General features: G+C 37.7%; 1 long non-coding RNA gene and 1 pseudogene across 2 annotated transcripts in view; both read right to left on the reverse strand.

Moving 5' to 3' along the window:
• The window catches only part of LOC124502219 (uncharacterized), a 54,445-nt gene that overhangs the window by 16,521 nt on the left and 11,038 nt on the right, over positions 1-26,886 (reverse strand). The window contains exon 1 of one of the 2 annotated variants that reach the window (XR_006959875.1): positions 17,311-17,384. The exons of the other annotated variant lie outside the window; for it this stretch is intronic. This is a non-coding gene — a long non-coding RNA (uncharacterized LOC124502219). Of the gene's footprint in view, positions 1-17,310; positions 17,385-26,886 lie in introns of those variants that run through there. 2 annotated transcript variants of the gene reach the window in all.
• LOC124502217 (60S ribosomal protein L23a-like) lies at positions 25,397-25,972 on the reverse strand (annotated as a pseudogene).

Here is a 26,886-nt window from a genome sequence, read left to right on the forward strand (position 1 = left end):
ACACTGTCAGCACAGAGCCAGATGCAGGGTTGGAACCCCCAAACTGTGAGACCATGACCTGAGTCAAAACTGAGAGTTGGACACCTGTCAGAGCCACCCAGGTGCCCCACAAAACATTCTTTTTAATAATTATCTACACTTCTGCAACTTTTCACCTTCTTCTTTGTCCAGTCACCTGAAGACATACAAAGATCAGTGCAATTGGTCATTTGACAAAAACTAGTCGCTTAACAATGAATGAAGCAGCAGCATGTGGACATTTGTCGTATGTGAGACACCTTCAAGTAGCTAAACCAAACATGGACACAACAGAAGGGGAAGGTTGCAAAGGAATGTAAGAAATGTAAGATTAAAAGTTGTGGAAATTTCAAGGATGGAGAGATGGTACAACTGGGTAGGTTAAAAAAAAAGTGTATTACGAGGATGGGGCATTTGAACTGAGCCATGAACATCCAGGTAGCTGTAATGATTGAGGGGAAGGGTTTATCAATCATTAGGAACAGCAATAAAAGTTCTTAATTTTTCAGAGAATCAGAAAGCAACACACATATCCCTATATTTACAAAAATGTAGCAGATACAGATCTTGACCACACAGAGTAGTAGAAAAAGCACAAGGCGTGGATATAAAAAGACATAGAGAATGAGGAGTGTGGTCTAGTCACCATGTGGTCACTTACAATCCTGTTACCTTAGAGAAATTACTTCATCCTCCTGAGCCTCACTTTCACATTCTGTAAACATTGAGAGTAATAAAAAACAAGACGGCATTATTGTTTTTGTAAGCAAGAAGTGTAGCTCCTGGTACAACATGTTATGTTTGAAATAAATGTTAATTATTTTATTACTATATAGTTTCTCCATAGCAAAGATCTCACAGATCTTACTACTTCCTTACTTGTAGATAAATTTCCTCTTTTAAGATTACTCTGCGTCTAACTTCTAAATTCTCTTTCTAAAATTAACTCTGGGATCTTGAGACTAGAATAATAGAATTCTCACATAAAATTTTTCCAGGAGCCAGCTACTGCAAAACTGCTAAATATAGAATATGCAAAAAAGAGGGATATGGAAAAGTATGGACATATAGGAAAATGATGGCTATAAAATTTCAAAATCACATTGCAAAATGCCAAATGCTAGAATTTCCTATAAAACTTAATTGTGTTTATTTCAAGAAGAAATATTTTGGAAAGTTTGGTTTGAAAAGTTCCTCACATTTTGGCCTACCACTTCCAATAATGCTGGAAATTCACTATCAGTCCTCATACTGGAGATGTATCATTATCTAAACAATCATTTCCATTTCACAGAAATCCCAGGACTGTTTTTCTAACAATTGAGCCATAACAGTGCTGTTCCCATGGTTACCAAGAGTTCTAATTTCAGTTCCTCAATATGCATTTTATCATGTAAGATTGTACAATGCTTCAGAATAGGCCACTTTTAGTTCCACATGCTCTTTCTATTATTTTTCTCCAAGTTTCTCACACCCAATCCCCACTTAAGCTTCCTATTTTGCTCATTTTTTGACTAAAGTTTGTGTACCCGATATATATAGTGATCATGTTTCTGGCCAATAAATACAAAGCAGTGGAGAAGTTCAGGGACAGAAATTGGACAAAGATTATAAGAATTAGCTCCTCCTCACTGTCCGTGGCCCTAGATTTAGCCATAATCATGGTGGTAAAGGAAAGAACCACATGAATCCCAGATTATGGGGTCCTCAGTGATTCAGTGATTCCAATTTTATCTCAGTTTGAATTTATTGACAACAAAGGAGTTTGATTGTCACAGCTCTGAAAGGTGCTTTCTCTAGAGATTATAGAGTCTTATACCAGAGTCCATAGAATGCACTTCAAAGGTGTTCCTCCAAATGTCTGAAATTATGTGTAGAGAGGTGTGTGTGTGTGTGTGTACATGCATATAACCCCATGTACCTGAGGGAATTCAGCTGTGGAGGTGGGAGACAATGTCCATAGTCTTAATCAGATTCACAGAAACATGCATACAGCAAAGATAGTTTAAAAGACACTTCTCTTGGGGGCGCCTGGGTGGCTCAGTCAGTTAAGCGACCGATTTCAGCTCAAGTCATGATCCCATGGTCTGTGGGTTTGAGCCCCACATTGGTCTCTGTCTGACAACTCAGAGCCTGGAGCCCATTTCAGATTCTGTGTGTGTGTGTCTCTCTCTCTCTCTCTCTCTGCCCCTTCCCTGCTCAGGCTCTATTTCTCATTCAAAAACAATAAAAAAAAATTTTTTTTAAAGACACTTCTCTTGGACAAGATCTGTGTTTTGGGAAAGCACTTGGAAGGGCCAAGTTATTAATAAAAATTAGTATTATCTCCTCAGTCATTGAGGGGTATTTGGTAACATTAGTATTATCTCCTCAGTCATTGAGGGGTATTAAAATTGGGTATAAAATTTTAGGAAAATCAATATGGAAATGTTTGATAAGACTCATAAAGATGATCCTCCTCTTTGATCCAGTCACTGTATGATAAGGAATATATTTTTAGAGAAAAAAATTCAAGAAGGCAAAAAAGTAAAGAGATATTCATTTTGATATTATGAATGATAAGAAAAATTTAGAACCCAATATTAGAAACTTGTTGAATAAAAAATGTGACATCAGCACAATGAAACATTATAAGGTCACACATAAGAATATTCTATAGGAAAATATAAAATATTTATGATGAAATATTAAATGAAATCACCAATGCAAGTATGTATAGTATGAGCAAAATGATTGTAAAATATGTAAGCTTTTGAACAATAAATTTTGAAGTAGTTATAATAAAGTAATGGAATTTGTAGATTTTGTTAGTTTAAAATCCTCCCAAACTTTGATATCCCATAAGGTAAATGTTGAATTAAAAACAGAGACCTCATGGGAGTGCAAACTGGTGCAGCCACTCCGGAAAATAGTGTGAAGGTTCTTCAAAAAATTAAAATACAACTACCCTATGACCCAGGAATTGCACTACTAGGTATTTATCCAAGGGATGATCAGGTATGCTGTTTCAAAGGGACACATGCACCCCAATGTTTATAGCGGCACTATCAACCATAGCCAAAGTATGGAAAGAGCCCAAATGTCCATCGATGGATGAATGGATAAAGAAGATACACACACACACACACACACACACACACACACACGCGCACATAGAGTGGAATATTACTTGGCAATCAAAAAGAATGAAATCTTGCCATTTGCAACTACGTGGATGGAACTAGAGGATATTATGCTAAGCAAAATTAGTCAATCAGAGAAAGACAAATATCATATGACTTCATCCATATGAGGACTTTAAGATACAAAACAGATGAACACAAGGGAAGGGAAGCAAAAATAATATAAAAACAGGGAGGGGAACAAAACATAATAGACTCTTAAATATAGAGAACAGACGGTTGCTGGAGGGGTTGTGGGAAGGGGGAGGGGCTAAATGGGTAAGGGGCATCAGGGAATCTACCCTTGAAATCATTGTTGCACTATATGCTAACTTGGATGTAAATTTTTTTTAATTAAATAAATAAATAAATAAATAAAAGACTTCTGTTTGAACATGACAATTTGAAGGTATATTTTAAAAATTTTTTTAATCTTTATTTATTTTTGAGAGAAAGAGACAGAGTGTGAGCAGGGGAGAAACAGAAAGAGGGGGAGACACAGAATCCGAAGTAGGGTCCAGGCTCTGAGCTCTCAGCATAGAGCCCGTCGCAAGGCTCGAACTCACGAACCACAAGTTCATGACCTGATCCAAAATCAGATGATTAACCAACTGAGCCACCCAGGCGCCCCAAAGACACATTTTGAGCTTCATTCCTTTCCCACACTTCACTAGAATGATATCTTCACAGAAGATATGGAAGGGGAAAAAAGCAATAAATTTACAAGGAAAATGAGGACAGAGAAAAAAATGACAGCATCAAAATTTGGAATCTATGAAGCCAACAAACGAAGATGACTAACATTAAAAAGGGGAAAAGTTAAACATATGCCAGCAGTGGAATAAAGTCAGGAATAAGCTTGAACCCTGGAACATTTCAAAATCAAAGACATCTTTATCTAAAAGAGACATAGAGGTGTGGCTCAAACAGATTTGAAAGCAAATTCTGGATCATAGCCGAAAACAATTAGACCCATTCCCTGCCCAGGTTCACCTTGCCCAAACTGCTCAGCCAGAGAAGTTTCCCTTCCCCACCCAAGGAAAACTATTCTTTAGAGGGATTAAAGCAGGACAATCTTATACTGTGAACGGCTGAAGTCAAAGTGACATTCTGAAAATAAAGCATTTAAGGGACATATCAAAGAGTGGGGTCCCTCTCCCGTCCTCAGTCCCCAGAATGCACCAGCATCCAAATTAGATCCCTGGGAAGGAAATTTTCAGCTGACCAGACTGTGAGAAAAGATCTACAACTATTGATGGTTGTGGTTTGCCCAGTAAAATATCCAAATCATATCATGCTGGAATAAAGCCCATCAGAGATTCCAGACAGCTTCTTAGTGCATTAAGCGTAAATATGAATGGACACCCAGAAGACACAAGACATTTGAGGAAAACTTTGAGCATAAGGGACAGCAACCAAAACAAACAGTAAAAGAGACTGGGAGGGATGAGACAGGGTAGAGACAGAAAAATTCTTCTCCAAACAAATATCTACAGAAAGATAAGAAAAGATATTACAGCCATGGAACAGTGAGAAAGATGCTGGTTTTAACAGAACACTAAGAATACAAGAAAGAGCTCTTGAAATGAAAAGTCTGATATTAGAAGTTTAAAATGCAGTAGTGGGATTGGAGGGTAAAGTGGAGACAGCCATCTAGAATGTAAGACAAAAGACAAACAGAAGACAAGAGAGACAGTCCAGAATGCCCAATATTTAACCAACGGAAGTTCTAGATAAAAAGAATGGAGAAAAGAAGAGGCAAGAATGTGATGTGTCCATCACATTCTCAATACAATAAAGAAAACTCCACATTAAGGTTTAAAATCACGAATCTTCAAAATACCAAGAGTGAAGAGATCTCAGATCTTTCCAGAAAGAAAAGCAGATCAGAGGCCAAGAATCAAAATGACATCAGACCTGATTTTCTGAAGACAATCCGGGTGAGAAAGTAATGCTTTGAAAATTCTAAGAGGAAATGACATCTAATATTGAAGTCTATACCGAGATAAATTATTCATCAAGAGCGGTAATAGGCTTGAAAGGTTTCAAAACTGTAGTTCCCATGTTCCTTTTCTCTGGAACTAGTGGAAAGGATAAACCAAGAAAGAGGAACCAAGAGATGGGAACCAGGAAACAGTCTCCAACACAGGAGAGAGCTGAAGGGAATTTCCATGATGGTGATGATGAAGGGGGATCCCAAAGACAAAGCAGTGCAGCTAGACTAGGGAACATCAAATCTACCCATCCAGGAGGGATAGCTTCAATGCTCTTAACTGAAACCGAGAAATTATTTGATAAATTTGAATGCACTGAGAGAGGATTTATAATCTGGCAAAAATTTGGAGTTGAATTGAGATAGGTACTCGGAAAATGAAACAAAAAGAAAAAAGCTGGACAGTGATGACTCCAGGAAAAATAAAATTTATATGGGAAAAGAAACGAAATGAGAGTCCATTGCCCAGTTCATCTGTGAATGAAGTCTACGTGGTTATAAAAATATAAACACTGAATATTGATTTCATGTGAAAGAATGAGAAGATTTTATCTGGAAAATGGGGGAAAAAAAGTGTTTCTATTGAGGGGGAGAGGCATGTATCACAAAGTTAAATCCTTGGCTTCAGGGTAAAAAAAAATAATCAGTAGCATCATTTTAGGGAAAAAAAGTCACTGTAAGCATGTTATTAGAATGGTGGAAGCAAATACTAGAAGTAATAAGTATGAGAACTTAGAAATGAAAATTGAGGCTAGAGAGGAGTTGAGGAGATGACTGATATTTTTAAAAGTAAGTCTTACTGACTTTCTAAACATGTACATAATGAAGAAAATAAAGTCAAGAGAAGAAAACAGACAATTATAAAACAGGTAAAATAGAATGGGAAAGTAAAACCGAGTCCCTTCCTAGATTCAGTTTCATAAAGGTTCACTATTCCAGAAGACATTCAAACCGCAGCTTCCATTAATATTATAAAGTGAAACCAGAAAGAAAAAAAAAGAAAAGGACTAAAATTATTAAGAAAAAAAAGACTCATAACAGGAATTTTCCAGGACTAAGAACATGAACATTTCAGTAAAAAGCTTCTACTAAGTGCCTCAAACAAGAAAGGAAAAACGCTCCAGCTTAGATGCATCATGATAAATTTTTTTAGAACATGAAGGATAAAGGAAAATCCTGAAAGTTTCTATATAAAGAAAAATGCAAATGGGACTAAGACTGTTATCAGATTTCACAAAAGCAATACTGGATTTATTTTCTTTATTCTGTTTTCCTTAGATTTGCTTTTCTTCTCCTAACGTTAATATAAATGATTATATTTTCTTATTCTCTTTAAATAATGAAAACATTGCAAAGTTATACATGTTAATATGTTTGAAAGCCAGTAGTTAATAAAACGCTTTAAAAAACAGCAGTCACAACGAAAGAAAAATGGTTTTAAAATTAGGGAAAATAATTTTAAACCTACAGCTCCATATCTAGCCAAACTAGCAGTCAAATATAATGTAGAATAAAAACATTTCAGGCATACAAAGACTCAAAATGTTTACTTCCTACACATCCTCTCTTAGGCACTTACTTAAGGATGTTTTCCATGAAAACAAGGGAGGAATCTAAGAAAGAAAAACTTCAAGCCAAAAAATGGGAGAACTATGCCAACACAAAAGACAAACCAAACCAAAACTAAACCAAGAATTAGTACCTGGATGAAAACTGCAAAAAGCTAAAAGATCAGTCTAGATGTAACAGAGACACCCAGAGAAAATAAGGACTTAAAGTTGGTACTTTCCTTAGTAAGCTGAAAGACCTTAAGTATTTAATGAAAAGGAGACAATATAAATTAGAATCTAAGAAAAGCAAGGGTAAAAAAATCTATTTAAGAATGGAAATTAGGGACGCCTGAGTGGCTCAGTCAGTTGAGTGTCCAACTTCGGCTCAGGTTGTGATCTTGCAGCTCACAAGTTTGATCCCTGAGTAGGGCTCTGCTGACAGCTCGGAGCCTGGAGCCTGCTTCGGATTCAGTCTCCTTCTCTCTCTACCCTTCCCCCATTCATTCTCTCTCTCTCTCTCTCTCTCTCTCTCTCTCAAAAATAAATAAAACATAAAAAAAAATTAAAAAGAATGGAAATTAGCATTTGATACGCTATGAATGATTTTTGAAAACTATAAAAATATGAATAACATTTACTTATTTATAAACTTTAGACACAATTTATACACCGGAAGTCACAAATTGGTAGCCCAATGGGCTCCATCCAGCAGAAGTGTTTTATTTGACTTAGTGTGTGTGTGTATTTTAATTTAATGAGGTTCAGCATTTTCAAATCAGAAGATTTCACATAAAAATCTGGATTATCAGGCTTCTCTTAAAATACCGGGATATTTTGCATCACTGGGTTCACTTTCATCCAAACAACACTCAGCATACACTTACCAGCTCGCCAAAGTCTACCAGTTTTTAACGCATGCCTGCCTGGTCTCCACAGCTTTTGAAGTTTCAATACATCCCATATACAGTGTACTAACAGTTCAATTATGGTCTCAAAATAATAAAGAGGTATTATCAATATTTCTTGACAATGTTGTCAATTACCTTGACAATGTAAAAATTACCCATGACTGACTGAAGTGAGGAGGCGAAAAATGAGATGAAATGAAAGCAAGAATGGAGAGGCTAAAACCTTCATCGTTCAAAGTCAAAACTCAGGAATCAATAGAATAAGGTATAAATGTTAAGATACATTATTCAAACTTACAAACTCACAAATAGAGGAATTAAAAAAAATAATATAACTATACTGGGATGGGAAAAGCAAAGAGTGAGAGGTTGATTTAGCTGCCATAGCAGATTGTGCATAGATGTCTAAAATTGATACATCAAGGACTAGTCATATAAACATTTTAATCACTGATATGCTACTAACCCCCCCAAAATTAAAAACAGTAGTTTCAGAGTTCACAATTATCCCTCTAGGACTGAGACTGTGTGTGTAAGGTAGGGTATGGCAGGGGATTGCTGCTTTAAACTAGGAGACATCTATCTTCTCTCCCACCAGCCATTTGGAGTCAGAAGTGAAAATGCCTTAAGATTGAGATAATCAAATGAGTAATGTGTTTATTTAATTCTTTCATTTGTAAGTTTTTATTTAAATTTTTAACGTGTGCATAGAAAATTTCAATAATGGGTGAAACACACATAATTTACACATGGAGAAACACACAAAGCAGAAATCTTAGAAAACCCATGGTTTCAACAATCAAAATAATGCAATTGTGCAATATTGATGCAAACGCCAACCTACAAAATGAAACACAAAACACCCGCATATATATGAAATAGGGTTTTTAAATGCAACTTTCCACATTATCCCAGTTTCATCTAAGGAATACAACAATACAATTCATCCAAAACAATTCCAAAGCTACCATGGCTATGGGTGCTAAGTGATTTCCAAAAACTGTGGGTTGAAACCTGTTTTCCCATCATTACTATGTGAGAGGTGACTAAGTAATCAGTTGAGAAGACCAGAGAGTGGAAACTGGGGGACAGGCGATAAAGTTGCCCTTGTACCTTAGCATTAAGCTGGTGACCATGAGTGTGAGGGTCTTTTTCCTATTAGATGATAATGCTTTATTTTGTTAAATAAGTGTATTCTTGCATATGAAGCCTGAGCCTGCTTGCAGTAGGAACTGAAATGAATTTTTAAGATCCAACTCAGGGGGCTCCTGGGTGGCGCAGTCGGTTAAGCATCCGACTTCAGCCAGGTCACGATCTCGCGGTCCGGGAGTTCGAGCCCCGCGTCAGGTTCTGGGCTGATGGCTCAGAGCCTGGAGCCTGTTTCCGATTCTGTGTCTCCCTCTCTCTCTGCCCCTCCCCCGTTCATGCTCTGTCTCTCTCTGTCCCAAAAATAAATAAACTTTGAAAAAAAAAAAAAAGATCCAACTCAGTATGACATCAAAGATCCAAACTTTTATCCCAGATGAAGCTTGTTTCCTCTTCCCACCGTAGGCCTAACTTGGGCTGTGAAACCTGTGTCGGAGACCCGGGACCTGGCTGGTTTCTTCTCTTTCCCCCACTCAACATCCCACACCTTCTTTACCTGGTATTTTTGACCTGCTCTAGGATCAGCCTTAGCAGAAAGATTTAAGAGAAAAAATCAGTCTCAGGTGGCTTTGCTAGAAAAGTTAAAGAAAAATAGGCTAGCTAGAATGGACTGCTTAACAATAGAACAAAGACACAAAGCTTTGTTTCCAAAGCTTTGTTTCTCAGAGTACTGTGCCATGGCACAAATTTGGACCCTCTGAGTGCACACTGTGAGTGCCACAGCATCTTGGAATGTACTCCACACAAAAGGATGTCTGAATGAGTGGAGCCACCCAGCAGGGTGGTGACCTGGGAGAAGCCGAGGCCCTGAAGGGACGTCAAAAGCAGACAGTTGAAGGATCTGGTCTAAATCAACAGAAATGGAGTTGAGTTTCCAAGCAATGAGATCTCTGAGGAAACCAATAAAAGTGACATATGAGAGAAGTATTTTACAGGTAATATTTTCCTTAGCATTTTTATGTGAACATATTACATCCATTGTTCTGAACATATTACGTATGTTCATTAATTGAATTTTCACAACAACCCACCATGGTACAATTTGGTATTATGCCCAGATAACAAATTATGAAACAAAAGCACAGAGGGGTTAAATAACTTGGCCCAGGACACACAGTGCCTAGTAGAGCCATGATTTGAATCCACAGACTTTGACTCCGGAGTCTAGAATTATATTAAAGGATCCCCTTGAAAAACAGACAATTGTTTATCAATCACACAGAGGCCTCAAAGTCAGGTTACACCTCTCCCAACCACGCAAATTCTTATGAAGCTCCTCTACTTCTTGTACATTTGCCATGCAAGGAAAACACCTATGATAGTCTGCTAGAGAAGGAAAGCAGCCCAGCTGCTCAGTCATGCCCAGCTAACGGCCAGCCATCTGCCATATGTGACCAAGTTTAACAGAGACCAGAGTACTCATCCATATTAACTCGTTGGCCCATGAACTCATGAATTAAATAAATGCTTATTGTTTGTTGCAAGCCACTGATTTTCTGGGTAATTCGTAGCAATAGACAATTGATACTCTCTTAGTGAAGATTTCCTTCTGCAGTCACACAGGAAGTAATCAAGGATTTAACCAATGCGTGGGAGTGGTAGTAGGAGTTTTCCAGAGAGTGGCTGCCAGTGTTACCTAGAAGCTAAGGATCTGTTTACAGGGAAGATACAGGATCCACAGGCTGGTCGAATAGCCACATACACAGGGAGGGCTGCCCCAGGGAAGGAAGCTACATGCTCTATTGTGGGTTTTAGACTGGATCATCCATGAAGGCGTTCAGCATGTGCCTTTAGACAGACTCAGCCGATGGCCAGTTAAATAATCAGTCTCCAATACAGTGCTTACAGGCAAGAATTTATATTGTATTTTAAACGTCTGTCTGGCAAGGGGTGCCTGGATGGCTCAGTCAATTGAGTGTCTGACTTCGGCTCAGGTCATGATGTCACAGTTCATGAGTTTGAGCCCCTCGTTGGGCTCACTGCTGTCAGCACAGAACCCGCTTCAGATTCTCTGTCCTCTCGCTCTGCGTCTCCCTCGCTCATTCTCTCTCTCTCTCTCTCTCTCAAAAATAAATAAACGTTAAAAAAAAATTGTTAATATCAGGCTGGCAAGATAAACCTTAAATGATGCTCATGGAAGGCTAAGTATATTGGACAGGATAGCCTTTGTGAAAACAGTGTAGTCATATATTAAGAACCACAAACATACTCAATACCAATTGACCTAGAAATTTCAATTCTCATCATTTATTCTAAGAAACAAAATTTAAAGGCATTTTAATTTTTTTTAACCATGTGTTTGTCCGAATTCTCACACCTCTATCTGGACAGTCATGCAAGTATAGTCCATTACCAGATAGAGAACGTTCTCATTCTGTTCACTGAGCATAAACACGCTTGTAGAAAAAGGATAGAGCAACTTCTAATGTCAACTTTTTATTTTGCGTCATCTTTCAGTCAATAGCCTCACATGAATGAGTGGGGAGCCTCATTTCCCACAATCTGCCTGCCTCATTTTTCTTTGATCTTTAAATCACCCTCCAAACTCTCCCCATACATCCATACTCCTTAACTCCATTCTGGTGACATTCCAGAAGGTCAAGGCTGTGAAACTCTTTGCCTCAGGCTCTATCCTGGGAGATAAAACCTGTGGTAGTTCTCCAAAGGAACAGGCTTAGGTCTTCACCTTTTGTGAAGCACGTGCAAGAAAACCAACTTAATTATATCATCATTCCAGGGGGCTTGATGATAATTTCTTAAAAGATATCTTTCCCATTATAGGTAAGAACAAAGAGGATAAAAAAACACATAGAATTGGATTTTTTGCAATATGGCTTTTATTAAAATTTTTACTTTATTTCCTAACCATAAGGAATTTCAAATAAATTCTAAATAATTGCTCCCCCCTGCTAGGTTTCCACTTGCTGCCTTCTTCTTACTGTTCTTTACAGAGACCTTGAGAGATTACCACCCACCACCATCCTTCAACAGTTTTTCATTATCTCATTTCTGTGTTTTATTTTTATAATAGCTGTAATCACCAATTAATTACATCTTTTTAAGAATCTGTCTCTAGGTTTATCATCTGTCTTCTCCCATGAAGAGGTAGCCTTTTTGAAGCCAAGAAACTTATATACTGAGCACATAATAGGTGTTCAGTAAATATTTGGTGAGGAAATAAATTTTAGATATTAAAATTATAAATGTAAAACTGTATGGTTTGGAAAAAAATCTGATGTTTAGTTGCTTAAACACAAACAACATAAACTATAATTTTAACAGTGTTGAAATATTTTGCGTATGAATTAAATAAATAGCTTAACTCACTGAGAAGAATAATTTTTTGAGACAGAATAATTATAAATAATATTTTTCTTGTATCGTGAGTTGCTTTAATGTCATTAAAATAGTGTTTATGAATTTTTAAGCATCCAGCCTATCCTTGCTTGTGTGTCTCAAATAACACGAAGGGATATCTTGGCTTTCCTGGTGAAAAAAGCTGGTGGACTGAAATGTCAACTCAAACCCTTGAAATGCTCAGGGATTAATTTAGATATAAGGAACTAATGTCTTTAACAAGCACTTAATAAAACTTGGTTGAAATTAATGTTTTTCTAAAGTATAAATCATAAGTTCTGAATTAATTGTAGAAGAGTGTTTTGAGCTTGTTAAGGCAGGAAATCAAAACATCAAGCATCATCTTACTTATATGCCTTTAAGCTTTTCTATAAGAAATAATGACTATTCACAAAAGGTTTGTTTTGGCATAGTTGGTCTCATCGCGCCAAGGAGGAAGATGTTGCAACAGCATCATTCCCTAAAACTCGAGCTCCAGGCTGCATGGTACATGTACCTCCGTTAGGACAATTATCTTGTAGCTTTGTCACTATTTGTTCATATGTATGTCTCCCCCAACCAGCTATAAACTTCTTGAGAGCAGAAGAATATATATGCATAAGTTATTTGTTGGATTAAAATAATTCAATAGTATATACTTGTGTACCTTAGATACTAAAAGTTTACAGGAAATTGACTTTCAGATATGAACATGGATCGGGTACCTACTCTGTATGTTTACTCTCGAACATGATCCGGAAGAATTTGAGCCTGTTCACAACAAAGAAGCATGCAAGAGAATAGCAGATTACAATTCAAAATTTCTAAAGTTAGGGAAAATTCAATTTAAATATATAGTCAGATCAAGGCTAATTATAAGAAAGAAGGGAATTTCACCTCTACAGAACATAAATGTCAACATAGTGGCTGTAGCTGAAGCATGGATTTGGTATTGATATTCCTGGTAACAAAAGCAAAAAAAAGGGAGACAGCCAGAGTTTTATTATCATAAAAACCATTTAGGCAAGAGAAGAAACAAATCGTTACCTAGATATTAGCTAGGGATTATTCTAGGGATTAGCTAGATATTAGGTGGAATGCTGGCTAATCATATGAATAATATTTTTGTGTAACATCCCCAGAGCAAATGTAATAAAGAATTTTTTATGGTTGTTTCTCAACTCCTCCCCCCGGGAAAGCTAACCACCACAAGGTAATTCTGCAAAGGCGATTCATACCGAAAGAACATGGTCCAAGGATGTGAGCAAACTATGATTCCAGGCCAAATTCAGCCCAGTGCCTGTTTTTATAAATAAAGTTTTATCGGAACACAGCCACAGCCATTCATTTGCTCTGTGTCTATGGCTGCTTTCATGCTACAACAATAGAATTGAGTAGTTGCTATAGACTGACCCACAAAGCCTAAAATATTTCCTAACTGGCCCTCTCAGAAAAAGTTTGTCGACCTCTGCTTTAAACCAAACCTCTATTATTATCACTTTTATCCATAGAGTTTTTGATAAGAGCTGGATAGCAAACAACTTGATTTCAGTTGAATTCATACACTTGGCAGAACCACGTGAAACTGCTAATTTTCAATTATTTTTTTATCTACAAAACATCAAGTTTTTGAGTTCAATCTAACATTTTAGAAAAAATATAAGATTGAAATCTTGCTATGAACATTAAGGAGCTAAACAGGTCTTCTACTTGGATGGGTAATAACCCTCCCATGAGGAGTGAGATAGGAAATAATGTGAAACAAAGCCAGGATGTTTCCGAAGAAGGAATTTTAATCTTCCCACAACATAAAACCAGACCTGACGATATTTCAGTTTTTGAATGCTACCATTCCAAGTAAAAGAAGGAGAAAATACCAATCATCCTAATTAAAAACCCAATTTAGTGTCAAACTCAACAATGATAGCTGCTAATTTGGCATGATGGTTTCCACTGAACACCTGTTTGTATTTATGATATGTGAAATAGTTGCACAAAAGACTTACCGTTGTGTCCATGGAATTATACCAATTGCTGGGGACATAGTGGTTATTCGGTATATCCCCCTTTAATTCACTAACAGTACATAAAAATGTTACATGAAATTTTAAACAAAACTGTGGACAGATTCATCTATGCACTGAAAATGGTACAGCTTGAAACATCAACAGAACACTTCACCATCAACTAAATTATCAATAATAGATGTGTATATGAGAATAAGTTCATATCGTTCTTGAATGCATAATCAATAGGTCACTAATATCCTACTCTACACGCACGACACTGGTGGCTATAAAAAAATATGTGGCTTAGTTCCTTTGGACAAGGGACTTTCAATCTAGCCGGTGAAACACCTATTAAAAAGATGGAATGGGAGCCCATAAGGCATATCCTCATGAATAAAACTAAAGTGTTAAGTGAATAAAACTGACAATAAGTGAACCATTACTATATTGTGTTCAATTCATTCTCCACAAACATGAAACAGGAAGGAAGTCAAGAGGCTCAGGGTCTAGTTTCGACTGTGACATTTCCTCACTAGAACATGAATTATTTTATTTAACAGTGTTAAGCTTGTTTGTTTTGCTGGATTGCACACACTTCAGTTCAGGAAAGCCTGAAATAATTACCACACCACCACTAACAACTTTTGAGCCCTGGGTTTCTGTGGAAGAACTTCTGTGGAAAGGGCTCAACAGATATTGGACTCAATTTGCATTTTAAGGAGTGTGGAAACATTTTAAATATCACAATATTTAGAACACTCCAAGGAGTTATATGCCAGATGTCAGCACATTGGAAACCACTAATGCATTAACTTGTGTTTCCAGTTTGACTCATTTTTGAGTGGACCTCAGGATAAAAGATTCTCCTCCAAGAATATCCTGAGATTACAAAGGGATCTGCTGAAACCTCCCATTTGCAGCTAGCTGTCTGCGGAAATCGGGACTTTTTTAATCATGTGCAAACACACAAAAATCCTAAAATAAATGAGAAGCTAAGGATTTCATGAAATCACAAGTGCCCCACAGTAGCTCTGATTCCAAGCCTTTGTATTAATCAAAACAACTCCATTAGGTCCATTTGGTCACTATATAAAGAATAAATATGTTCAATTTAAACTTCTAAGGTCATTTTTACTAATAAAATACCATGTTTTTATTTTTTAATTTTTTTAAATGTTTATTTGGAGAGGCAGGGGGCACAGAGCAAGTGGGAGAGGGGTAGAGAGAGAGGAGAGAGAGAAACCCAGACAGGCTCCATGCTGTCAGCACAGAGTCAGGTGTGGGGCTCGAACTCACGAAACCGTGAGATCATGACCTGCGCCGAGATCAGAGTCTGATGCTTAAGCAACTAAGCCGCCAGGTGCCCCCATCTGTTTTTATATAGCAGAGTTCAATTTACTTTTTTAAATTATTTTTAAGCTTTTTTAATGTTTATTTATTTTTTAGAGAGAGAGAGACACACAGAGTGCGAGCAGGGGCGGGTAGAGAAAGAGGGAAACAGAATCTGAAGCAGGCTCCAGGCTCTGAGCTGTCAGCACAGAACCTGATGTGGGGCTCAAACTCAAGAACCTGGAGATCATGACTACGAATTGGACGCTTATAACTGAGCCACACTGGAGCCCTTAGCAGAGCTCAGTTTAAAATTTTATTTGAAAAGAGTTATTTCTGCTAAAAAATAAAAAGCCCATTAGAAGAGATGATCTGAAAAGTCTTTTCCAAGTCAAATAGTGTATGAGTCTCTGAGCAAAACTCTCTTTTACAACAGAAATATAAAACAATTACCTTGTGCCTTAAGATTTTATAATCTCACACACTATATATAAGGCAACTGCCAAAATCTGCTTACTAGTTATAAAATATTTGCTCTTCCCACTTGCTTTTGCACAACACCTGCAATTTAATCAGGATGTTTTTGGGTGTGCCCACACTTCCCTGTCAACATTACAGTTTTGGGCAAATGCCAACCTGTAAGAGATTTTCATCTTGAGACTATTTCCCTTCTTGCAACATCAGTTGTAATGTTGCCAAAAACATCAACCTACTGAGGGAACATCCCCTTTTACCCACTCCCATCCATTTCTGGACTCAAATAATAAACACTTAGTACCTACATCTGAATCAAGTTTTTTCTGTCCTTTCCTTAGTAACTGACCCAAAACAATCCTCACCAACCTCATGGTCAATCTTCTTTTTCATGTGTTCTTAATACCCGAAGTGTTAGGCTACCCTCCGTTTTGAATTTTTGCTTTTGTTTCTGTCAAGGAGGATTCTTGTAAGATTTGGTACTTCCAAAATATCTACTCCATCATCCTAAAAGAACTCAGCTCTCTAATTCTACACAGAAGAATAAAAGTCATTTCTGTTTCTACCTATCGTGGTATTTTAGAATGTTAACCTCCTCGGTACCAACAAAGAGCTTTGTCCTTGCTTACATGGTGGACATTGCTTGTGAAGTGTGATCAAACCCAGAAGCCAATTTCCCAGTGAGATGAAATGCTAGACAGACAGCTCTGATCACCGAACAGAGACTCAGTGTGTTAAAAGGACAAGCCTAACCTGAAACAATGCCATTGAAGATGTGCAAGGTTTCCTGAAAAGTTTATAGACAAGAATGCTGCATTTATTTAGATCTGGATTTGTATTCTGTTAGAAAGACTTTTCATTGCTATTGCATTTTTAATATCAGAGCAAACTATGATTGCTCAAATTGCTCAAAGATGTTAAATATTTATACTTTCTTGAATGCCTTAGGAGGAAATTGCACCTAATAGCAACAATCTGCTGGAGTGGTCAATAGACCTGGTTTGGACTATGGGAAATGATATTATTCAATGTGGTGAATTATTTACACTTGGATATTTTAAGGAGTAGAAATATTTGTTACCTAAAGAGTCTCATACTCAATAATTATCTGTATAATACTGAGCATAAAATACTATGATTTAAAAAAAAAAAACTCTCCTGTCTATTGTCCTAGTATGCTCAGGATTATTGCATAGAGTACAAATTAGAAGCAAATTGACCTTCAAATTATTAAAATAGTGATTGAGATAATGAGTCCAAAGACTAAAGTATAAAATCAAAATTCTTTACTCTGGTTTCCAACACACTTTCCCATATATAATATTTTTTTTCCCCTAGCTTATTCCACACAAGCCACTCTAGACTTCTTCCCATTCTTCAACATACCTGACTTCATACCAGCTTAGAGACTTTCCCCCTGCCACTGCTTTTTCTGAAATGGTTTTCTCCAGTTCTTCATGGAACTTAACTACAAGAGCAGAGACTTTTTAAAGCAGAATTGGGAGCACGAGTCCCAGGACACGTGAATTCATGTATGTAAATGACTAGAATATAATTAAATGCGCAATGATTAAAGACCATTTGTCATTGTTACCCTTCTGTTCTCAGCTCAAATATTACTTCCCCTAAACATTGAATGTAGGGTTTCTCCTGTCTCTCTTCTCCAAACGGTCACTCTCTGTCATATAATTCTTTCATTTCCTTCCCTGCAAATGAGGATTGCCTAACGAGTACCATTTTAGAGAAAAGCTCAGTTCTGGATGGATGACTTTATTCTTAATGGTCAGAAATGCTCTCTTTAGTTTCTGCAGGTAAGAAAATATGTTAAACCTGTCACAGTGATAGTAATGAAAAGTCGGTACTTTTTTTTTTTTAATGAATGGAATGACAGTGTAAGTGGCACTGTGGTTTGTTACTTATGGAAAAAGGGGGCTAGCTTAATGAACTAATGATTATATATAACATGCTCTCTTGACTTCTGAGCATCTCAAGGCAATAATATCTCAGGCAGACAGTGACTGGGAAGTCTGTATTCTTATTTTTAAATCTAAGATTTGAAATTACATTGAGCAATTTAAATTTGTGTGGGGAAGATGGATTGAGAAGAGGACAGTCTTGGGAGTGATATTCTAGCTTCATCTCAGAGATAATAATTCTCTATCCCTTATAAAATTAAAAAATTACTGCTTTATGAAAATAAGCACCCAAAAGTATAATATTGGCTGAAAATACACATTTATCCCAGAAAGCGATGGATAAACCCTTGTCCAATAGATCTAGTGAACAATTAAATATAGTGCTTATCCTTTAACTTTGGAAAATTATCTTTCTTGGGGACGAACAAGGAAGACAATATCCTTTGGTGCCTATATGAGCAAAGTCCTGGGGTTGAATTGACAGTAACTCTGACCATCCCATCCCCAGCACCAACACCCTGGATCTCTGATATTTCTTCCCATTCCTTTCTCAGCATTCTTTTACTCCTTTCCATGTTTAAACTAAGTAAGAAGCACCAAAACATTTCCAGTATAAGATGGATTAGTGTCAGAATATTTTAGAAAAGTCAGGTCTTTCCTTTTCTTCCCATACTTTAATTTCCAGTCTAAAATCAAGAATCTCGATCTCTTGATTTCTCTGACAGTGATCTTTTCGCCCAACACTTTCCCAGTGCTGCTCACCATAACACATCTCCAGTCACCAGAGGCAACCCAACCTTCCCATTTCACAATCATCTGTTTTACAAACAAGAAAGCTGAAGCCAGGAAACAGCGAACAACTTATCAAGTTTATTTCAGATCGGTGAAGATGATATTGATACTCATGCCCATAAATTTCTTGACTCATGGGTAAAGTGCGAGACAAGATGCCTCATTTCATTCTTTGAAATAACCAAGTATTTATTCTGAATTTTGCTCTTATAAGTATATATTGTCAAGAGCAACCTGACTCTTGCATAATCATTTGGAGTGGGAGAAAGGGAAAGTCCTGTGAGGGCGGGTGGGAAGCAATTAGGAGGGAGAAGGAAGGGTGGAGTGGGCGGAAGGCTAAACCATGGAAGGGTGCTGCATGGGCTGTGAAGAAACAGTGGGTCCTTGGGCCAACTGGTCTGACTCAGCCCTAAGAAATAGATCATTATCATCAACTTTGTCTTTGCAAAAGAAAGATCAGAACTACAAATGAATATGAAAGCACTTGTTAGACAAGTGGAATAGACCTTCATGTTTGCATATATATGATTTATTAAGCACTCAACATGTATAATACATACACTAGAAGCTTTGACTGTATTATTTTATTTAATTTCTACAACAACCCTAGAATGAAGGTGTCACTATCTTCATTTCGGGACTAATGCAAATAAGGCTTAGAGAGGGGCACCTGGGTGGCTCAGTGGGTTGAGCGTATGACTTTGGCTCAGGTAATGATCTCGTGGTTTGTGGGTTTGAGCCCTGCATCGGGCTCTGTGTTGACAGCTCAGAGCCTGGAGCCTACCTCAGATCCTGTCTCCCTCAATCTCTGCCCCTCCCCCAATCATGCTCTGTCTCTGTCTCTGTCTCTGTCTCTCTCTCAAAAATAAATAAACATTAAATAAGGCTCAGAAAATTAAGTATCTTGCCCAGATCACATAGCTAACACATGGAGAAATAAAGCTGCTAATCCTGATTTCTAAAGCCTTAAATACCAATAGATAAGCTTTCTATAGAAAAAAAAATCTCTACTACCATAGTGAAAAGTTGTATGTCTATGTACACACTGGACTTTGCTACTGTATGCTCTTTGAGATCAAAATTTTGGGGTTTGTTTTCATATCTATGTCTTCAAAGCTGCCTACCCCAAATCCTACCATACATGAGCTATTCAATTAATGTCTTTTATTTCCATGTAAGTGCTCACATTAGTAAAGAGCAAACTATGATTAATAATAACAGCAGGAGCTTATAGATAAGTGGCAGCAGTGATCATCTGTCCCCACCCTCACTTACAAAACTCCAAAGGATGATGGACAAAGGAAGTTGTAAGAGGCTGCTTTACAAGCAGTCTGAGACAAACGAGGAGTTGGAGAAGCCCATCAAAGAGCCACAGGGTCAGCATGCCCTGTCCCACATTCACCACTAACTATGAGGCATAGAAGGTAGTGGGTGTGACTTGTACCACTATAGGCATCATTTTAGAGCACTCTTTGGGCCTCATTGCAACATTTTTCACGGATTACACAGACACACGTTTTGTGTGTATTTTAGTAAGTCTTCTCTCACCTCCCTTCCTCCCCTCATTCATCCCCTCCTCCCTCCACCCCACCATCACCTTTTTTTTCCAAATGCACCCATCACCTCTAACAGGAACAATGAATACAGAGACTTAAAAACAAATACGCAGGATTCCCTCAGTCTCTCTTTACTAAACTTATAGATTACAATAAACTATTCCCTCAGTCTCTCTTTACTAAACTTATAGATTACAATAAACTATAGCTGCTATAAATAATTCTCTAGTTCTTTTTTTTTTTAAGTTTATTTTTTTATTGAGGGGGGGAGAGAATCCTAAGCAGCTCCATGCTGTCAGAACAGAGCCCAAAGCAGGGCTCAATCTAACAAACTGTGAAGTCATGACCTGCACAGAGATCAAGAATTTTACACTCAGGGCACCTGGGTGGCTCAGTCAGCTAAGTGACTTCAACTCAGGTCATGATCTCACGGCTCGTGGGTTCCAGCCCCGTGTCAGGTTCTGTGCTGACAGCTCAGAGCCTGGACCCTGCTTCAGACTCCCTGTATCCTCCCTCTCTCTCTGCCTTTCCCCCACTCATGTCCTATCTCTTTCTCTCTCTCAAAAATAAATAAACATAAAAAAAATTAAAAAAAATAAAAGAGTTGGACACTCAACCGATTGAGCCACCCAGGCCCCCAATTCTATAGTTCTTTATATTGCATCCTCACAAAGATATTGAGAGAAGATCACTAACAAAGATATGAGAGAAGATATGAGATATGAGAGAAGAATCACTAACAATAACACGTCCTTTTCAAAATTTCTCTCAAAGTGATAATATTTCCAATTATTAAATAGTCAAAAAATCTTTGAGACCCCACTATGTACAAATGCTAATAAATGATTTTGAGTATTCAAAGGAGTATAAGAACAGGTCCCCTGCCACTGAGTTTACAATCTAGATGTAAAAAGAAGAGCGTCATGTACCAAGGTCAGCAGAATAAAGGACAGCATGTGCAAGGGGCAGCATATTACTTCAGGTGAGTCGCAAGTACTCCAGAAGATGTGAGGTGATGGCCAACTGATTTGTGCCTCAGGTGGTCAGAGAAGTTTTAATGAAGTCAAGACATAATCCAGAACTGGAAGGATTGGTTAACAGGAAAAAACTAATTACAGATGTTCCTTGATTCACAATGGGTGACATCCCAACAAACCCATCATAAGTTGAAAATATCAAAAGTCAAAAATGCATTCAATACACTTAACCTACCAAACGTCATAGCTTAGCCTCACCTACCTTAAACACGTTCAGAACACTTACATGAGTCTACAGTTGGGCACAGTTGTCTAATACAAAGCCTAATTTATTATAAAGTGTTGACTATCTTATGTAATTTATTGAATACTGTACTGAAAATGAGAATGGGTGCGCAGAATGGTTGCAAGCATATCTGTTGTTCACCCTCGAGGTCACGTGGCCAACTGGAAGCTGTGGCTCCTTGTTGCTGCCTAGCGTCACCAGAGAGTATCCTGCACATATCACTGCCCTGAGAAAAGATCGAAATTCAAAACTCAAGGTAGAGTTTCTACTGAATGTATATTGTTTTCACACCATGATAAAGTCAAAAAGCCATAAGCCAAATTGTCCTAAATCAGCTACCATCTGTATTTATTAACTGCTCTTAACTATGCCATGCTATGTTTCTTCCCTGACTCTTGATACTTTTCTCAAGCCTCTTCTTCCTCACAGCTTCCCTCTGAAATCCAAAAGCCATCTATGACATCTCCCTCTCCCTCATTTCCCCACATCCAGTCAAGGGAATCCAGCTGATTTCCCCAAAAGTGAGTATCGAATGCAACCCCTTTTCTCTATTTCCACTGCTAGCACCCTAGTTTGCAATACCACTACATTAGCTCCCTACCTGTTCTCAATAGGCTCCTCTTGCCTTCTTCTAAACACTTCTCCTCATAGTTGCCAATGTAATCTTTTACTAAACCTGAATGGAATTGTTCCTTGGCTAAGGTAATTCAATGGCTCCTAGTAGCCCTGAGAATAACATAGAATGTCCTTTCATATGCTTCTCAAGGCAGTGCTTATTTTTGGTCTTCATTGGCTTCTGCGGCCACCGACTCTTCTACCCTCTCCTAATAACAAACATCACCCTGACAGGACTCTGTAGTGGCCAAACCCACCAAATATTTCCTTCCTATCGTGTTCTGAAATTGTCTTTCCTTCAGTGTTACCAATCCCCCATCCCTGATAATAGCTCTCAAATGCCCTATAATTTACAATTACATATTTAGGGTTTTCCTTAAAGACTATTTTTCCATTAGTCTTGAGGCTCAGTCATAGTAGGAACTATGTGTATTTTACTCGCCATCATAGTTTCAGTTTCTACTCCCTCACCAAAAAATGAATAAATAAGTTACCCAATTTCAACACTTAAGTTAGTTTCCATTCTTTTCGACCAATACTGTTTCATGGTTTACTTTAAGTGTCAAAGCAATTAACATGCTTAAAAATCCTGCAAATTTTCAACATCCAGGGATTACGTATATTTTCTTATTAGTCAGTGCCACAAGTTCTGCCCCTCCTTCACTCTAAACTCTGAAGAGTTTAGAAAAACAAAAATCCCATGCTTCATGTAGCTTGAAAAACCTTGATTCCACACATTAACTTACTCAATGTCTTTTTTTTTTTAATGATTATTATTTCTGACTTTCCTTCTAATTTTTTTTTTCAACTGAACTAAGCTTGAATTACACAAATCAGGAAATATCTGTCCTTTTAAAACTACTCTCCATAGGAAAGAAAACTGAAACTTTCCAGTGTCCTCAGATGGAAAGAAAGGGAGAACTCATCTCCCTAGAGTTTTGGAAAGAATGGAACAAGAGTAGCTCACTCTAGAGGCCAGACCCAACCCCCAACCATATCTTTTCTTCCCAGGGCTTCAAATATAGGCTCTTTTCTCGCCTGGCCTAGTTCTTAATATTGTATCAAAAACATTCATTGGTGGGGCACCTGGGTGGCTCAGTCAGTTGAGCGCCCAACTCTTGATTTCAGTTCAGGTCATGATCTCATGGTTCATGAGCTCAAGCCCCATGTCAGGCTCTGGGCTGACAGTGCAGAGCCTGCTTGAGATTCTCTCTCTCCCTCTCTCTGCCCCTGCCCTGCACTCTCTCTCTCTCTCAAAATAAATAAACATTAAAAAAAATATTTAAAAAAATTCTTTGGTTATGGCAATTCCATGGGGGGGGAGGGGAAGCAAGAAAAACCCTATAACATCTCTGAGAACATACCCCAAAATTATTATTTAAATTAAAATAATAATAGTTAATTGAGTGCTTATAATGAGCCAGACGCTTGGCTAAATGTTTTACATACATTAAAGCAATTAGTCCCCCTACCCCAATAAACCCTCTGTAGTGGCCATTACTACTGTCACAATTCTGAGGAAATGAGGCCGAAAGAGGGTAATTAGCTTAGTTTCACAGAGCTATTTAATAGGAAAACCACTTTTCTGTGATAAAATTTTACTTATCCACTCTTGTACTTTTGTACATGCTGCCCTTATAGTCCACACTACGTATCTGCAAAAAGGCTAATGGGGTAAATTCTGCAGATATCCATTCATTCAACACTGTACTGGGCTTTGGAGCTCTGAAGATAAATAAATCATTGTCTTTGCCTCCTAGGGCTTATAGTCCTGGAAAAAGACAAAGCAATGGATAACATAGGAGACTTACCATGAGTAGTGTCAGAGCTCCCAGGGGGAACTTGGCTCGCTCAGTCTAGGAGTGTCTTCTCTGGGAAGGTCACATGTGAATGATGAATAATATAATGAATGAGTAGTAAGTGATGTCACAGGTCAATATGGGGCATTGAATATACATACTTACCTCTGAGTAACCTCTTTAAAATTACATAATGTAAATATTTAACCCCAAAATTTAAAATCAATAGAACAAAGAGAATTGGTGAGGAAGTGAGAGACAGACAGGAGCTATTGAGGTGATAAGTGACTGAGCTGAGGGAAGAAGGCTGAAATCTATTGCCTACAGAGCCGGCATCCCAGTACGAGTTGAGTGGATTTGCTCCATAAGATACCAAAAAGACTCAGACAATGGAACCACCAGGTAGCCTCTAAGAGCCAATATTCAGAATGAAACAAGAAAAGGACTGGTTACAAATCTGGAGCTTTTCGAAGTCTCCTATCCCTTCTACCAGGCTGCACAGCCAGTGAACTATACCTTTGAACTCTGCACAAAAGACAAGAGCCTTCCTTCCAGAAAAAGCTGAACCTGAGAGACTCTTAAACACCAAACACAGCTAAGGTCAAGAGCAAGGTGTCATATAAGAAATAGAAGATTAAGTGAAAATCTCTGTCCCAGTGAGGTTTCTTGAACTCCTTTCTCAAGTCTGCAGTTACCTCTCTAAGCAGAAAGTTGCAAGATCCTCCTCTGGAAAAACAGAATGGTCCTGGGGGAAGACCTATAGACATTGATAATAGAGGTCTACAAGGAAAGAGCTGGTTCCCATCTCTATTGAAAGCTGGCAGCCAGCCAGTGCTGCCCTGGCACACAGAGCTGTTAATTAGTTTTTCGGGACCCACTCTACACATGGACAGTCAACGATCTCCAAATATTTGAGGAAGCCCTCTAACATGCAATATAGACCAAAGCAAACAGAAAAAAGTAGAAGACTGGTGAGCAGGAAAAGGCTTTAAGGGGAAAAAAAAACTTTAATAAGTAATTTTAGGAAGATGGGATGAGACTAAACTTATAAAACAAAACTAAGAAACTGAAAAAGGTCATATTTTAAGCATAAGGATTTTGTTATATTATACTTTATATCATTTATATCATATTTATAAATCTTAAATCTCCTTTATTTGTTTTTGTAAAAACCCAACTACACCAAAATTGAAAAGCTTTATTACTTACAAAAATATATATTATATTATTTATGTATATAAATATATATTATATTATATTAATTTTCATATCTTCAATAGAACTTTTGATAAATGAAGAACAAGAACAGAGCTCACAATTCGTGTGAATAATGAACAACCCAAAAATAAAGAACAGCTCTTGAAATTAAAATGACAATAGAAAAAAAGTCAACAGAGGGTTTTAAGACAAAGATCAAAGACTCTCCTGGCGAGAACAGGAAGATAAATAATTGGAAAATATAAAATAGAAGAAGGAAAATAAGAGAATCAATCTAGGATATTCAACATCTGAATAATCTTTGTTCCCAAAATACAGAGTAAAGCTCCAGCTACCATCTTATTTCTTTTCTTTTTGTTTCTTTTCTTCTTTTGGGAAGGTGGGTGGTTAAAAAATTTATATTTATATTTAGCCAGCTGGACTCAGTTTAGATGATCCTAATTTTGTTGACAACATCCAAAGCATCATAGTCAAGAGCCAGTCGAATATATGCCTTCTCTCCATCCAACCTGATCAGGGTGTTGACCTTGGCCACATCAGTGTCATCAGTCTTCTTCCCAGACTGTTTGATCTGGTGCTTGTTGGCCTTGACAACACAAGTGTGTTGTCTTCTATTTTCTTTATGACTGACTCAGTAGTCAGGGGAATTTGACGATGGCATAGTGGTCAAACTTGTTTCTCCTAGGGATGCTCTTTGGAGGATATTTGGGCTGCCTTCAAAGATATAGTGTCTTGGACCATCAGAAGATAGGTGACATATGGATATTTTTTTGTGACTGTGGACACTTTTAAGTACCACTTTTTTAGCTTTCAAAGCCTTGGCTTTGGTTTTGGCTTTGGCTTTGGCTTTGGGAGGGGCAGAGATTTCCTTCTTCACCTTGGAGACCATCTTCATAAGAAGATACCATCTTATTTCTCTTATTGCCTTTTTTAGCAAATCTTCTGAAGAAATGTATTTTCACCCACTAATTGAAATTCTTTCCCTCCTCTCTCTCTGAATCTACTCCAGTCCAATTTTCACCTCACCACTTCCCTACACCTATTCTCATCAAGATCACCAAAAAAAATTTCACTGGTTCGTCCTCATCTCACTTTGTTTATCTGTAACACCTGACAGAGTTGATGATTCCCACCTTCTTGGAAAACTTTCTTTTCCTTGTGGAACTACACACATACCTGCTTTCCTCCTACACCTTGGCCACTTCCTCTCTGTCTTTCCTGTTTCTTACTCATCAACCTGATCTCTAAATGTGGGCAAGGCCTCCAGACTCAACCTTTAGATTTCCACCCCTCTAATCAGTGTAAAATCTACACCCACTCCCTGGGCTATCTAGTCCTGTCTCATGGTCATATGGACCACCTGAATGCTGAAGGCTTCTACATCTATATCTCTCTAACCCACATATGTCACCTCAACATGCAGAGCTAAATATCAAACTCACAATTTACATCTTTATTTGGGTATGTAACAGACGTCTCATACTTCCAGTGCCTAATTCCAAACTTCTAACTTATATTTTCCTCCCTCTTCCCAGAAATAAAGATAAAAACAATCTTCACCTCCTGTACTTTTCTCCTTTTCAGTTTTTGGCAACTTCTTTTTTTAGGCTCATGCCAAAATCCTGAGTCATCTTCCTTCCTTTTATCTCACACCTCAGATATGGTCTGTCAGCAAAACATGACACTTCTACCTTCAAAACATATAAAGAATTCAACCACATCTCATAATCCTCACTGCCATTACTCTGGTACAAGCCACTATCACTTCTCTCTTGATTTGTTGCAACAGCCTCCGAAATAGTA

The sequence above is a fragment of the Lynx rufus genome, unplaced genomic scaffold (assembly GCF_022079265.1).
Source record: "Lynx rufus isolate CCGP_SWC_20201006 ecotype Redwood Valley unplaced genomic scaffold, mLynRuf1.p SCAF_7, whole genome shotgun sequence".
NCBI classification, from domain to species: Eukaryota; Metazoa; Chordata; class Mammalia; order Carnivora; family Felidae; genus Lynx; species Lynx rufus.